We start from the raw sequence: 16,495 nt of genomic DNA, 5'->3' as shown, positions 1-16,495 counted from the left end.
TGTAGTATTACTAAATTCTAAAACCACTACAAAACATAGATTCAATTAATGGGATGTTAACCAAAGAATATAGTCAGCAACTCGTAAATAAAGGATCGTTATAAATGTCCAGATTTTTAGGATTCTTTGGAATACCTACTGAAGCCTGCCATTAAGAAATGTATTTTGCTACCTTGAACTATTAAAAAATGTAATTTTAAGGAAAATTAGATGCAGTCTTGCTTAGGGCAGATTACATGTTTTAAAGCTTTATTGGTTTTTAAGCCTTTGAAGATAATAAGGAAGTTCATTAAGCAATTACCTTTGAATTACTTGAAATATTGAATAACCTCAGAATGATTAGGTTCAAAGAGGTTTAATTGGCATGAGCCATGCCGTACCTTTTAAATAAAATATTTTGTAAGATATTCATAAAAATATTAATTTCCAAAGCATTTTTACAATAAATAAAAGTAAAAATTGAATTGGCAAACAACTCGGGAATAAAAGTGATTGTTAAAATGTCTGAATAATGAAATTTAAAGGCTAGGTATCTGGAAATATGAGACACACAATATAATTTATTCATATAAAACCTTAATGTCACTGGCCAGAAAAAAAATTTTTGTTCTTTCTCTTTAGTACAAGATATGAGTTAAGAATGTATCAAGCATTAATTATCAATTAATAAGAATTTTGAATAAAGTGAAAAGAAGCAAAAGCACTTTCTCGTGAAGAGTTTTTTAAATAATATAAAAATAAAGCTATAACCAATATTTCATTAATTTGGATGTAGTGACTTTGTAAAGCAGGAAGACAGCAGTATAGCTATTTACTTAAAATGTTTTGGAGCTATCTAACCAAGGATACTAGTTGCCAATATGCAGTCACTTCATAACTGACATAAGTTTTAGTTTTATTTATTAAAAAAGTATTAGAACATTGCAAATGTATTAACTCCTATATTGAAGTGCTTGTAACAGTCAACTGCAAAGGAATTTTAAGCTTTATTAAGTACTTTGACCTTGATCATATTGAGAATCCTTCCAGCAATTAAGGAAATGTTCATGAATTCTTAGATGAAGCCCAAAATAGTTTCCTAAGTTAACATATATTTGGGAATTCTTTGCTCAACTGGTATTAATAGGTTTTTGCAGAAATATTACAAGTAATTTAAAAATTACCACTTAAAAGGTAATATATTTTATGATTACCAGTTAAAATGTGGTAATAAAAAATAATAATTAGGTATACTATCCAGATGAGGATCGCCAAATTTTTAAAATTCAGTGTTAAATACTATGCATATCCTTCCACACTTGATCCTAGCAAAAATCATTTTTCTCCTTGAAACTATGAATTTGTAAGATAAAGTTTTCATTGCCCCTTTGACTATAAAATAGTGTCAACAATAGGAATTAAGTTTTTTGTTGCTGTTGATAATTTTTACTGCTCCTAAATTATTCTAGGTGGCAAAATTATTTTCAGTGATTTACTGACTTAGAAAAATTCAACTGATAGCGAGCTCAAATCATGAAGCGAATTGCTTTTGATTTTTTAGATGTTGAATAATTCAACATATTTTCTTAATAAAAAGAACACTGACAGAAATAAAGTAAGCAGCTATGTACTAGTGATGGTTTTAACCATGCAGTCTCCAAACTTGAAGACACTCATATGCCTGTGAAAGTACTGGCTACATGGCTTATCTCTGTCCCAACTGAGATACACTAAATTAATGTAAATGCTGCTAACATATAAAAATTCACCTGTGCTGGTAATGATGGAAAGAAAAAGGAAAACACAGGATATTTAACTTTTTTAAAAAAAGAATTCACTGAGGAACATGTTTTAATCTTCATTCAATTGCTCTTCATCAACCATTCCTACCTGCCAGAAGGCTGTATACTCAACACATCTGTTATCTCCCAATATTAGACACCAGTGAGACTCTATTTAAAGCTTTCATGTTGCAGCATAAAGCATTAAATGTTTGCTATTTATTTATTGTTATACATTTGGACCTGTATCACGGTTTCACAATTGGATGACTAACAACATTCTGTTTGGGGTGAGGAAAGACTCACTGAAGATCTTGCAATTTCTATCATGAGAAAAAAGGGCAAGAGGGACACACACCTTTTTATGAAAGAAGTAACACCCTTTCTTTAAAGTAAAGCAGTTCAGTGAAAACTGTTTTAATATTCCTTCAGTTTTCTTAAACTTGATTTGAGGTCTTCTTCAATTAGAAGAGTAACTTGTGGATTTTGAGGGGGTTTTGATCAAGGAGAAGAAAAAAAAGTCTTCAATCTGAAGTTAGTAAATAAGAATAAGTCAATAAAAGTTAGGAAAAAACCCCTCAACGGCAACAATAAAACCAAAGAATACGAGAAGATGAAACTCAGAGAACAACAGAATACATAAAAACTTCTAGGGTAAAATTTAATTCACAAAATGCATAACACTTAAGGGGATACACAGATGTTTTGTTACTTTAGGCAACTCAATACAAGAGTAATAAAACCACTTAACAGACACAGCTTCTCTTAGCAATTAAATACCTTGACATATTTCTCAGGTTGGTGTTCTTAAGTAGGACAACATTTATTTAGAATTACAGAGATACTAACAAATAACTCAATGTGCCAGTATAACTCATTCAGTTACTCTGTAGTCTATTTTTAAAATGGATATATGACTTACTCAAATACATATATGTATACACACACCATACAGAAAATTATGATTCATAATAATTATCTTGTATGACTGAAAAGTTAATTGATAATATCAACTGACAAATGATAATATAATTTTCTTAACCAAAAATATTTCCCATGGTTCATGGTAAAAAAAACTCTGGGGACAGGTAATTTATGTTAGCCATCTGTATAAATTTAAAACTAATTGGTGTAATAAAATTTGTCCCCAGCATAAGCTACTTTTATAGACAAACTCTATCATATATTTGGCTATCTGAAGTGAAATATAAGAAATTTATTTAATTCAAAAGATAGAATGACAGCTTTTCCATCTTTATGTTTGGACTAGAAACCATATGTGTCTCATTTGCCAGAGGACATGATGTTGTGCCAGCTGCTTTCAAGTTCCTGCCAAAAGCTCCATTTTCAAAATTATATTTGGTAGTCAGTAGAACGTGCTAAAAATTCACCGTTGTAGGTTTTAAGCTTTCTTCTTCATATTTTAAGTTTGATTACCAAGAGCCTACACTTTTACTAGAGAAAGTTTTCAAACTCTTACAAAATAAATCCAAACCTATCATGGTCTGACAGAGGAAGTTTTTTTTTTAGTTGTTACACATTAAAAAACAAATAGCTTCAGCTTTAAAGCTGAAGATATTGTGCATTATCAGATGCAATGACCCCGAGAAAAGGATCCATATGGTATTACTGACTTGAAGAAAAGCACACAAGTGTTGTGAGTTTGTTTTATTTAGGGTCTTACTGAGGATGAAAACCCCAGGGGACAGTCTCTTAGTAGCTCTGAGGAAACCAGTCTGAAGAGGTAGGGGAGGAGCCAGTTTATTTATGATATTTTTGGCTGGGGAATACACGCAGTCAAGCATACGTCTTGGTAAAAAAATCACTGCTATTCACAAAGAACAGATCTCTCAAGCTAATGATTTCAGGGCTTTTCTGTGTACGGGAAGATGCAGAAATCTGGGTTCATTAAAATTCTTCCTAAGATATGCATCTAACTCTCTATAGGGCCTGTTTACCCAAAGCACAGAGTGCCTCATTGTGAATTCCTCTCAATGTGCGTTTCCTTCAGCAAGTGCAATAGCTAATGGCTTAATCCTTGTAGCACCTGGTGATGAGCAGCACTGTTCATTTTTCTTTGCTTACAATACATTCCTTTTAGTATTTGGTATTAAGCCAATTTTTTTTCTCTAAAAATATCTAGGGATTAACTATGAAAAAAATAACAAAAAATAACTATTTGTTATTTTCTCCCTTATGCATGACTCCAGTATGTCTCTAAGTTAACTGTAATATGTGATTGCACTAACAAGATCATCTTTGGTTGACGCTCATTCAACTCTTCTGATTCTTCTGTTTTGGTGTCTGTGATCATTCCATAAGTCTAACTCCTCAAATATACAAAGATATAGATAAGAAGACACTGTATGTTAATAACTAGGTAAATGCATAATATAATAAATAATAAGAGTTCTTGTGTTCTTTCAAAAGTAATCAAATAAATAAAAAACAAATTTTTCCCCATAGAAGTCAGAACACGTTGCCTTAGTGTCTTAACAGTTCATAAAAGGTATCACGAAGAAGTTATTTTTAAGCTCAATTCTGAGCACTCCAGGCATTAAAAAAAAAAAAAAGTTACAGTCTAATATTGCTGACATTTATAATGAAAGGAGAAAGGGGAGAATTCAGAGTGAGGGAGATAAGAAGGGATAATGAGTCATAGGCCATACTTTGAAAAGTCTTATATAGGAGGAAACAAGACAAACCACTGACCCCAAGACCCAAGAGACAGACAGGTGAAAATATAGAGAGTCACATTTTACTGCAGCAGAGACTCATGAAATGAAAACTTCTGTGGGAACCAGTGCCCAGAAGGAAAACGGGAACTGTATTTGACAAACTGCTGGATGCTCGGTGAGGTCAACTCTGAGAGTTAAAACTGCAGGGTCCCCCAGTCTTAGGGGGACTCCCACAGTATTGTGAGATTTACCTCCAGGAGGTCAACCAGACTCCCACAGTAAATATAAAAGTCTCATCGTGTTTCCGGTAGGGGGAAGAGAAAAGGAACCACTGTGACATTCTCTAGAGTACTCTGTTCTTCTTAACTAGGCCTGCCCTGAGTAGGGAAACTAGTTAACCAGAGCCTAATGTGCTGGGGTATTATCAGAGCCTAACTGATCTGGGAGGGCAAAAGGTATAAAGGAAATCTCTGTACCTTCCCCTCAATTTTGCCGTCAATCTTAAATTTCCATTAAAAAATAGTTTAAATAAATAATAAGAAAAAAGTCTATATGCCACATTAGAAAACTTGCATTTTATTCTACGATTAGTGTTTAGCAGATATTACTTTTTCAGAATACAAAAGAAATATATATTTCTTTAAGAAATTCAAGCAATACAGAAGTTATGTACAAGGTGAAACTTGTGGATGACTCAGTACAAAATGGAAAATTAGAAATTCATAAAACCTTCACTGAAAATAAAGTTTTTCATGGGAAGTATAATGAACATAAATAAAATCAATTTGTGTTCATGGATACATAAGATAAATTCCAGTGCTAAAAGAGGAGGAGTAAACATAATTCCACAGTGATAAAAGTTTGCACTAAAACCCATTGTATGTCAAGGGCATATGGTGACACCAAGAACATAGAGCCATATTTGTGAAAGGCCAGTCAGGATTCAGGAGGCAAGGTGTGGACTTGCTCAAGGTGTGCACTTGGAAATAGGTCCTCAAGCTAAAGACATAACTTTATGGAAAGCATGGGTCAGAAAAAAAAATCAGCTACAGGCAGAAAAAGCAACTAAATATTTTCATAATGAAAGAATATTTTAAAAATAGAAAGAAAATTAAGAAAGGAAAGAAGGATATGATAGAAGAAGGAAGGAAGAAAGAACAGGAAGACAAGACTCCCCTGATATTTACTAGCAGCAAAACAATTATTAATGTAAAAAGTTATTCTGCATTGATAACAAGTGTGTCTTGCAGAAGTAAAGCAAAACTTTTGAAGAAAGAGCTCCTCAGCCCAGGCCCCTCAGTACTTTATATATTCAGATAACTTAAACATGAGGTCAAAACACACACACACACACACACACACACACACACACACAAACACTGTAAAACAACTGCAGAAAAAGTTACTAACAGTGAAAAAATAAAAATAAAAAGCTGAATGATACTCCCAAGAAATTCTGACATTGAAATTACCTCGTATGAATATATAATTGCCATGTTTAAAGCAGTTATAGAAATAAAGATGCAATTGAAAATGGCCAGTAATGTCCAGACTAATCTGCAAAAGAACCACACACGGGAGGTTCACAAGAAAAATATATGGCTGCACCATGTACCCCCAAGGATGTTCACAAGAAAAACACGTTCACAAGGAAATGTTATGTTCACAACAAAACTGTACAGTGGCGCAATGGTGGCAGCTACTGTTGAAAGTATCCAAGGTTCTGTTCTCAGACTTAAAAAAAAAACATTTTAATCTCATATGTAATATAACCACACTTCTGAAACACAGAAAGTGCAGAAATTTTACAAACAAGGCTCATAAAATTTTCAATGTTAGTGTTTGGTGTAGTTCCCATATTTTCCTGTCAATTTATGTATTTCCTATGACAGGATTGGTATTTAAAACCATTTAAAAATGTCTGCATCATATAATACTGAGTGCACCTTAAATTAGTGAAATATTTCCATTTTCTTGGACATCAAAATTACATTTTTATACTTGTAGATTTTCTATATTTTTATATATTGTCTCTTGACAGATGCTGATATCCATATAACCAAGAGCATTATAACTGACTTAAATAATAAAAATATATATTTTTAGAACCCATAGCAAAATTTTTGGAGGCTTTTCAAATTTGCACATGCATCACTAAACCATGTGGAAAATAGTTTATAGTTTCATAACTCTGTTTGGACAAAGCATTGCCTTTCTTCAGTCTTGTTTTGCTGTTGTTGTTTGTTTTGTTTCTCTAATTCTGTGAGATGGAAATTTCATGGGATTAGGGCTTTAATTAATATTTCTTTGGAAGAATTGAAGTTTTTAATGCCACTATAATTAATTGTATAATCATGCTCACTGCTTAGAAAAACATTTTTTAAATAAAAATTTTCCATAAAACTAATGGAATGTTGATGCAGAAATTATCCAATCTACTCAAACATTGGCAAACTGCCCATCCTAGTAACCTTGCATTCTGTTTTATTTGTCTCTTTTTCCCTGTTAAAAGGAAAAGATATTTTGGTTTCCCCAACTTAGTTAGATATCTCTCATCACTCCCACTAATATATGCACACACTCTTGGTCCCTGGTACAGTGATTTTTCACTCAATGTTTGTTAAATATAGTCTGACAAATGAAAAATATAAACAAATAAATCTCTCCTGCAATGACTGTCCAAAGCACACTGTTATGAAATAAAAGCAACTCTGAAACCTAGTAAAATAAATTTCAGACTATTGTTTGAAATATAAAGTTTCAATAAATAATTCCCCAGTTTTTCTCAATTTCTTGCTTTAAGTCAAGCATGGAAAGAGAGGTGCTATATTACTGTAGACCCCGCTGAATCTTTCAGTATAAAACTCCTAAAGAGCAAACTTCCTCAAATCATGTTCCTTATATGCTCCTTGAAGTGTGAGTCAAGCACATAATTGGTATATGCAGACAACAGTCATGCTCAATAGCTTATATTTTCCGGGTCTCTTTATATTAACTGACCTATTTTTTTTTTCTTTCAGACAGGATAAGTACAAAAACAAACTTTATGAGAACGCCTTTAACAGCAGTCCCATATGATGTAAAATTATCTTTCCTTTTTCCAAAATAATTCATTTTTGTGTTTTCAACAGGAGACATGCATATGTAATAAGAAAAATAAAGAATGTGGAGGAGAAAGGAGAAAAGAATACAAGGAGAAAAAAAGAAGGATAATCATGACTTCCTCTTATATATGTATAATATGTGTTACCCTTCTGACTCAGGAGGCAAGTGTATACACAAGTTAGAACTGTTAACTTCCAACTGACTAAATTTATGGCTTATAGTAACTGAAAATCAATAAATGACAACCTTTGCTATGTTTCCTCTAATTAAAAAAAGTATATATCTTAAAAAGGCAAAATAGTAGTTTCCTATAGTATTGAGTAAATAAATGAATCATGAAAGATGAGGCATTACGTTTTTCTTCATTGCTCTCAGATTGACTAATTAACCTCACATGAAATCTTTGCTTCCCTGAATAACTACTAAAACTTTATTTATAAAAATCTAAGTTCTTATCTTTACTCCCAGGAGAAACATAACTCTTTTTATTTCTTCCTACTCTTCATTGAGGTGTTCTTTATTACATGGATTAATTTATTAAAAATATTAGGAGAGGTTCATATATATATATATATTTTTATATAGCAGGTTCTTATTAGTCATCCATTTTACATACATCAGTGTATACATGTCAATCCCAATCGCCCAATTCATCACAACACCATCCCCACCCCCCTGCAGCTTTCCCCTCTTTGTGTCCATACATTTGTTCTCTACATCTGTGTCTCTATTTCTGTGCTGCAAACCGGTTCATCTGTACCATTTTTCTAGGTTCCACATATATGTGTTAATATATGATATTTGTTTTTCTCTTTCTGACTTACATCACTCTCTATGACAGTCTCTAGGTCCATCCACGTCTCTACAAATGACCCAATATCGTTTCCTTTTACGGCTGAGTTATATTCCATTGTATATATGTACCACAGCTTCTTTATCCATTCGTCTGTAGATGGGCATTTAGGTTGCTTCCATGACCTGACTATTGTAAATAGTGCTGCAATGAACATTGGGGTGCATGTGTCTTTTTGAATTATGGTTTTCTCTGGGTATATGCCCAGTAGTGGGATTGCTGGATCATATGGTAATTCTATTTTTAGTTTTTTAAGGAACCTCCATACTGGTCTCCATAGTGGTTGTATCAATTTACATTCCCACCAACAGTGCAAGAGGGTTCCCTTCCCTCCACACCCTCTCCAGCATTTGTTGTTTGCAGATTTTCTGATGATGCCCACTCTAACTGGTGTGAGGTGATGCCCCATTGTAGTTCTGATTTGCATTTCTCTAATAATTAGTGATGTTGGGCAGCTTTCCATGTGCTTCTTGGCCATCTGTATGTCTTCTTTGGAGAAATGTCTATTTAGGTCTTCTGCCCATTTTTGGATTGGGTTTTTTGTTTTTTTCATATTGAGCTGCATGAGCTGTTTATATATTTTGGAGATTAATCCTTTGTCCCTTGACTCGTTTGCAAATATTTTCTCCCATTCTGAGGGTTGTCTTTTCGTCTTGTTTATGGTTTCCTTTGCTGTGCAAAAGATCTGAAGTTTCATTAGGTTCCATTTGTTTATTTTTGTTTTTATTTCCATTTCTCTAGGAGGTGGGTCAAAAAGGATCTTGCTGTAATTTATGTCATAGAGTGTTTTGCCTATGTTTTCCTGTAAGAGTTTTATAGTGTCTGGCCTTACATTTAGGTCTTTAATCCATTTTGAGTTTGTTTTTGGGTATGGTGTTAGGAAGTGTTCTAATTTCATTCTTTTACATGTAGCTGTACAGTTTTCCCAGCACCACTTATTGAAGAGCCTGTCTTTTCTCCATGGTATATCCTTGCCTCCTTTGTCATATACTAGTTGACCATAGGTCCATGGGTTTATCCCTGGGCTTTCTATCTTGTTCAATTGATCTATGTTTCTGTTTTTGTGTCAGTACCATATTGTCTTGATTACTGTAGCTTTGTAGTATAGTCTGAAGTCAGGGAGTCTGATTCCTCCAGCTCCGTATTTTTCCCTCAAGACTGCTTTGGCTATTCAGGGCCTTTTGTGTCTCCATACAGATTTTAAGATTTTTAGTTCTAGTTCCATAAAAAATGCCACTGGTAATTTGATAGGGATTGCATTGAATCCATAGATTGCTTTGGGTAGTGGTAGTATAGTCATTTTAACAATGTTGATTCTTCCAGTGAAGAACATGGTATATCTCTCCATCTGTTGGTATCATCTTTAATTTCTTTCATCAGTGTCTTACAGTTTTCTGCATACAGGTCTTTTGTCTCCCTAGGTAGGTTTATTCCTAGGTATTTTATTCCTTTTGTTGCAGTGGTAAATGGGAGTGTTTCCTTAATTTCTCTTTCAGATTTTTCATCATTAGTGTAGAGGACTGCAAGAGATTTCTGTGCATTAATTTTGTATCCTGCAACTTTACCAAATATATTGATTAGCTCTAGTAGTTTTCTGGTGGCGTCTTTAGGATTCTCTATATATAGTATCATGTCATTTGCAAACAGTGACAGTTTTACTTCTTCTTCTCCAATTTGTATTCCTTTTATTTCTTTTTCTTCTCTGATTGCCGTGGCTAGAACTTCCAAAACTATGTTGAATAACAGTGGCAAGAGTGGACATCCTTTCTTGTTCCTGATCTTAGAGGAAATGCTTTCAGTTTTTCTCCATTGAGAATGATGTTTGCTGTGGGTTTATCACATATGGCCTTTATCATGTTGAGGTAGGTTCCCTCTATTTCCACCTTCTGGAGAGTTTTTATCATAAATGGTGTTGAACTTTGTCAAAAGCTTTTTCTGCATCTATTGAGATGATCCTATGGTTTTTATTCTTCAATTTGTTAATATGGTGTATCACATTGATTGATTTGCGTATATGGAAGAATCCTTGCATCCCTGGGATAAATCCCACTTGATCATGGTGTATGATCCTTTTAATGTGCTGTTGTATTCTGTTTGCTAGTATTTTGTTGAGGATTTTTGCATCTATGTTTATCAGTGATGTTGGTCTGCAATTTTCTTTTTTTTTAATATCTTTGTCTGGTTTTGGTATCAGGGTGATGGTGGCCTCATAGAATGAGTTGGGGAGTGTTCCTTCCTCCACAATTTTTTGGAAGAGTTTGAGAAGGATGGGTGTTAGCTCTTCTCTAAATGCTTGACAGAATTCACCTGTGAAGCCATCTGGTCCTGGACCTTCATTTGTTGGAAGATTTTTAATCACAATTTCAATTTCACTACTTGAGATTGGTGTGCTCGTATTTTCTATTTCTTCCTGGTTCAGTGGTTGTCCATTTTTTTTGGCATAGAGTTCCTTGCAGTAGTCTCTTAGGATGCTTTGTATTTCTGTGGTGTCTGTTGTAACTTTAACTGTAACAAAAAGTTGTAACTTATTTCTAACTTTATTGATTTGAGTCCTCTCCCTCTTTTTCTTGATGAGTCTGGCTAATGGTTTATCAATTTTGTTTATCTTCTCAAAGAACCAGCTTTTAGTTTTACTGATCTTTGCTATTGTTTTCTTTTTTCTATTTCATTTATTTCTGCTCTGATGTTTATGATTTCTTTCCATCTGCTAACTTTGGGTTTTGTTTGTTTTTCTTTCTCTAGTTCCTTTAGGTGTAAGGTTAGATTGCTTTTTTTGAGATTTTTCTTGTTTCTTGAGGTAGGCTTGTATAGCTATAAACTTCCCTCTTAGAACTGCTTTTGCTGCATCCCATAGGTTTTGGATTGTCGTGTTTTCATTGTCATTTGTCTCTAGGTATTTTTTGATTTTCTCTTTGATTTCTTCAGTGATCTCTTGGTTATTTAGTAACGTATTGTTTAGCCTCCATGTGTTTGCGTTTTTTACGTTTTTTCCCCTGTAATTCATTTCTAATCTCATAGCATTGTGGTCAGAAAAGATGCTTGATATGATTTCAATATTCTTAAATGTACTGAGGCTTGATTTGTGACCCTAGATGTGATCTATCTTGGAGAATGTTCCGTGCACACTTGAGAAGAAAGTGTAATCTGGTGTTTTGGGATGGAATGTCCTATAAGTATCAATTAAATCTATCCGGTCTATTGTGTCATTTAAAGCTTCTGTTTCCTTATTTATTTTCATTTTGGATGATCTGATCATTGGTGTAAGTGAGGTGTTAAAGTCCCCAACTATTATTGTGTTACTGCCGATTTCTTCTTTTATAGCTGTTAGCAGTTGCCTTATGTATTGTGGTGCTCCTATGTTGGGTGCATATATATTTATAATTGTTATATCTTCTTCTTGGATTGATCCCTTGATCATTATGTAGTGTTCTTCCTTGTCTCTTATAACATTCTTTGTTTTAAAGTTTATTTTATCTGATATGAGTATTGCTACTCCAGCTTTCTTTTGATTTCCATTTGCATGGAATATCTTTTTCTGTCCCCTCAGTTTCAGCCTGTATGTGTCCCTAGGTCTGAAGTGGGTCTCTTGTAGACAGCGTATAGATGGGTCTTGTCTTTGTATCCATTCAGCAAGCCTGTGTCTTTTGGTTGGAGCATTTAATCCATTCACATTTAAGGTAATTATCGATATGTATGTTCCTATGACCATTTTCTTAATTGTTTTGGGTTTGTTTTTGTAGGTCCTTTTCTTCTTTTGTGCTTCCCCCTTAGAGAAGTTCTTTTAGCATTTGTTGTAGAGCTGGTTTAGTGGTGCTGAATTCTCTCAGCTTTTGCTTGTCTGTAAAGGTTTTAATTTCTCCATCAAATCTGAATGAGATCCTTGCCAGGTAGAGTAATCTTGGTTGTAGTTTCTTCCCTTCCATCACTTTAAGTATATCATGCCACTCCCTACTGTCTTGTAGAGTTTCTCCTGAGAAATCAGCTGTTAACCTTATGGGAGTTCCTGTGTATGTTGTCATTTTTCCCTTTCTGCTTTCAATAATTTTTCTTTGTCTTTAATTTTTGCCAATTTGATTACTATGTGTCTTGGTGTGTTTCTCCTTGGGTTTATCCTGTATGGGACTCTCTGTGCTTCCTGGACTTGGGTGGCTATTTCTTTTCCCATTTTAGGGAAGTTTTCGACTATTATCTCTTCAAACATTTTCTCTGGGCCTTTCTCTCTCTCTTCTCCTTCTGGGACCCCTATAATGTGAATGTTGTTGCATTTAATGTTGTCCCAGAGGTCTCTTAGGCTGTCTTCATTTCTTTTCATTCTTTTTTCTTTATTCTGTTCTGCAGCAGTGAATTCCACCATTCTGTCTTCCAGGTCACTTATCCATTCTTCTGCCTCAGTTATTCTGCTATTGACTCCTTCTGGTGTAGTTTTCATTTCAGTTATTGTATTGTTCATCTCTGTTTGTTTGCTCTTTAATTCTTCTAGGTCTTTGTTAAACATTTCTTGCATCTTCTCAATCTTTGCCGCCATTCTTTTTCCAAGGTCCTGGATCATCTTCACTATCATTATTCTGAATTCTTTTTCTGGAAGGTTGCCTATCTCCATTTCACTTAGTTGTTTTTCTGGGGTTTTATCTTGTTCCTTCATCTGTTACATAGTCTTCTGCCTTTTCATCTTGTCTATCTTTCTGTGAATGTGGTTTTTGTTCCACATGCTGCAGGATTGTAGTTCTTCTTGCTTCTGCTGTCTGCCCTCTGAGAGGTTCATATATTCTAATTTCATTGACTTTCAACTATTTAAGATACATTGTCTTGAGACTCCTTGGTGTATGCATAATATTAACAACTCCTTGGTATATGCATAATGTTAACAACCTTAGATCAAAAATTCTTCACACATCCTACACGACAGTCAATAAACAGAGAACACTGCAAAATTTGATTTACATGTAACTGGGGAAAAAAACATTTGAAGACAGCAGACGCAGAAATGGAGTTCATTTTTGAGGAGTAGTAGATTAGAAAATATTGCCAAAAGAGAAAGGCATGTAGAGGAACCCTAACAGTGGTGGAATATAAATACTACTTTCCTGGAGACAGTTTCTTGCTCTGGGTAAAGAATCCTGGGAATGAGTCAGATCTGGTCCATCAAAAAGAAAGTGCATTAAAAGTGAACAATTCCAGAGGAAGCAGTGTTGGGAAGTACATCTAGGAAATATGAGGAAAAAGAAGGCTTTGTGGTGAAAGGAGAGAAACAAGCACACTGTTCAAGTTCATAAACCTATAAAACAAGAAGGCATCACTGAATCAGAAGCAGAAGGCACAGTGACCAACTCCCCCCCTCACCACACACACAGGAAGCTACCATTTATTAAGACCTGAACTTCATTGTGACACAAGAATAGAAAACTCTTAAAGAAGATAAATAAGCCATCCAAACTCCTTCTCCACCCCATCCAACTTATTATTGCTAGTACAAAAAAATCTACAAAATTTATTATAAGCAAGAAAAATAATTTATAGCCATACAATGTTACTATAAGAATAAAAACATGCTAATCAATAATTTTAGGTGTGAAAAAATTTATAACTCCCTGCTGTGAAAAAGCAGATCTGACAAAGCTGGGTAAATTGTGCACCAACTTTTGCTCTTAATTGGTTAAAGTTAAACAAGAAATTAGAAAAGTGAAATAAACACAACAAATTATGTATTAAAAAACTCATGATTGTAATGTACAAGCAAAAGAAATACGTGATGTAAGAGCAAACTGAACAAAGGAAAAACAACTGAAGAGCAAAACATCTCAGAAATGTTACAGGGTACCAAAGGAAGAATAGACAAAAACTGCAAATAAATTAATAAATATAGAAGAGAAGAATGAAAAAAAGCCAAGACAAAATAATATGGAAAAATAAAGTGGATCAAAAAAACATATATATATATATAAATGCATAAATATATAGATGTGGATGCAGATATGAGTCGATATATACATATAAATTGTAGACTCTTAAGAGCAACAACTAAACAGTGGAAAACAATTAATATTTAATATTAAAATGAAATTTTCTGATTGAAAAAGAATATGAGAATCTAAGTATCAATAGGATTGATCTTAGGCTTGAAAAATTAATTTGAGTAGTAAAACTTAAAAAGAAAACAAACTGTGTCTTAAGTATTAATAGAAGAATTCTTAGTTCCCCAGTCCAGGCAAGAAGACCAAGAAGTTATAAAAATAAAGTAAAATAATTAAATTAAATTAAAATAATAAACTAAAATTTCCCTTGTACTTATTAAAAGAAACATACAAAGAAAGCCAACAGAATCAACATTTTCAAGAAAAAAAATAGCAATAAACATGCAAAAACACAAGGAAAACCATATTCATGATTCCTTCCTTAGATATCTATTAGAGAATAAGCTCATACAATGAAAGTCAATATAAGAAATTTTAGAAAAGGATTGATGAGAAACAATTATTATATTTAACTGTTCATTTGATATTAAATCAAAGTTGATCATTCAAACATCAAAATAGTACTAATTGATTATAATTTTAAAATCTTGGTCCCATACTGATACTAAATAAACAAATACATAAACAGAAAGACACAATGGTAAGAAAACCTTTTCTTTACAGAAGAATATAACTAATAAATGAAGTGCCATCTTAGAATTTTTAGAAAACACTTTGCAACCCCAAGTGTAATAACTGATTAGAAAAGTAATCATTGGATGAAAGTACATTGGGTAACATGATAATTGCATGGACTACTTCAGTAATCAGAAAAAAAAAAGTGTCTCTAAAATGCAAAAATCTGGTGGGCTCTACTTTAACCAAATGATCAAACTTGGCAAAATTAACAGTTTACAGTTAATTATTGACAATACGTGCTACTCATGTGATGCAATATAGAGTATACGTTATCATCTATGAAATATTCTTGCCAATCATGTTCAACTTGAAAAAAACAAACAATTAGTCATAAATCCCAGAGGAAATACATTGGATAGTGGAACAAGTTAAAGAAAGAAAACAGTGAGACAAATTCAGAATGTGGGAGTAATCAAACAGACAACTTATTGACTTCTTCCAAAAGTATACATCAAAACAATCAATCAATCAATCAATCACACTTGAGGGACAATTCTAGATAAAAAGAGACTCAAATATAAATATATATATATATATATATATATATATATATATATATATATATAAAACAATCAGAGGAAGGGTCTGAGATTTGATTGAATCTGCCAAAAAAAATTCTTTAAAAGAGAGTTTGGAAACTATTGAGAGAAATTTACATATGAACTGAATATTCAATAGCATTATGGGACTCTTCTTACTCTTAGTTGTGATAATGCTATTGAAATTATGTAGAAGAATACCTTTTATTCTTAGAGGATACATGCTGAAGTACTTAGGGGTATAGTCTTAATGGTAGTAACTTATAATGGGTCACCAAACATACACACATAAATACATGTGTTTATAATGAGTATAATGAGATTGTATATGTAGATATATAGACAGAGGTTGGATAAAGCAAATTTGAGAAATATTTGTGTAATTAGAATTTTTTTCTAAATAAACATTTCTATAACCTTTGGGGTATGTGTATACTATAATTTATTTTATCAGATACACATTAAAAATAAATATCACTCTTTTCTCATTGGCCAAACTATAATAATATAGTTAAATATATTCTATAATATCCACGATATACAATATTCTAGTTTAACTGAAATACTTAGAGATTCAAGCATTCACAATTACGTTGGTGTCTTAATCCAAGGAAACACAAAGTATTGAATATAATGATTTCAAGAAACTTTTTTTCACAAATTATAATTAGATAAAATCAATGCTCAGTCTACATTATTTTAATTATTTGTTTAATTTGAAAATAATTTTATTATATAAAATAAGTATAGACACACTTTGAATCACAAGGGTCATTTTTAATTTAAAAAGTCCCCACAACTGTATAATTTCAATTAAAATATTTTACAGATATTTTGTCTGCCTAAGTTTAATGATAATGAATAACAGATGGCAATCCTGAAGACTGTTCAAAGTTATAGATTATTTACA

Source organism: Monodon monoceros, unplaced genomic scaffold (assembly GCF_005190385.1).
Source record: "Monodon monoceros isolate NGI ecotype Baffin Bay Population unplaced genomic scaffold, NGI_Narwhal_1 Super_Scaffold_8, whole genome shotgun sequence".
In the NCBI taxonomy this organism is placed as follows: Eukaryota; Metazoa; Chordata; class Mammalia; order Artiodactyla; family Monodontidae; genus Monodon; species Monodon monoceros.
This window is presented reverse-complemented; position numbering follows the sequence as displayed.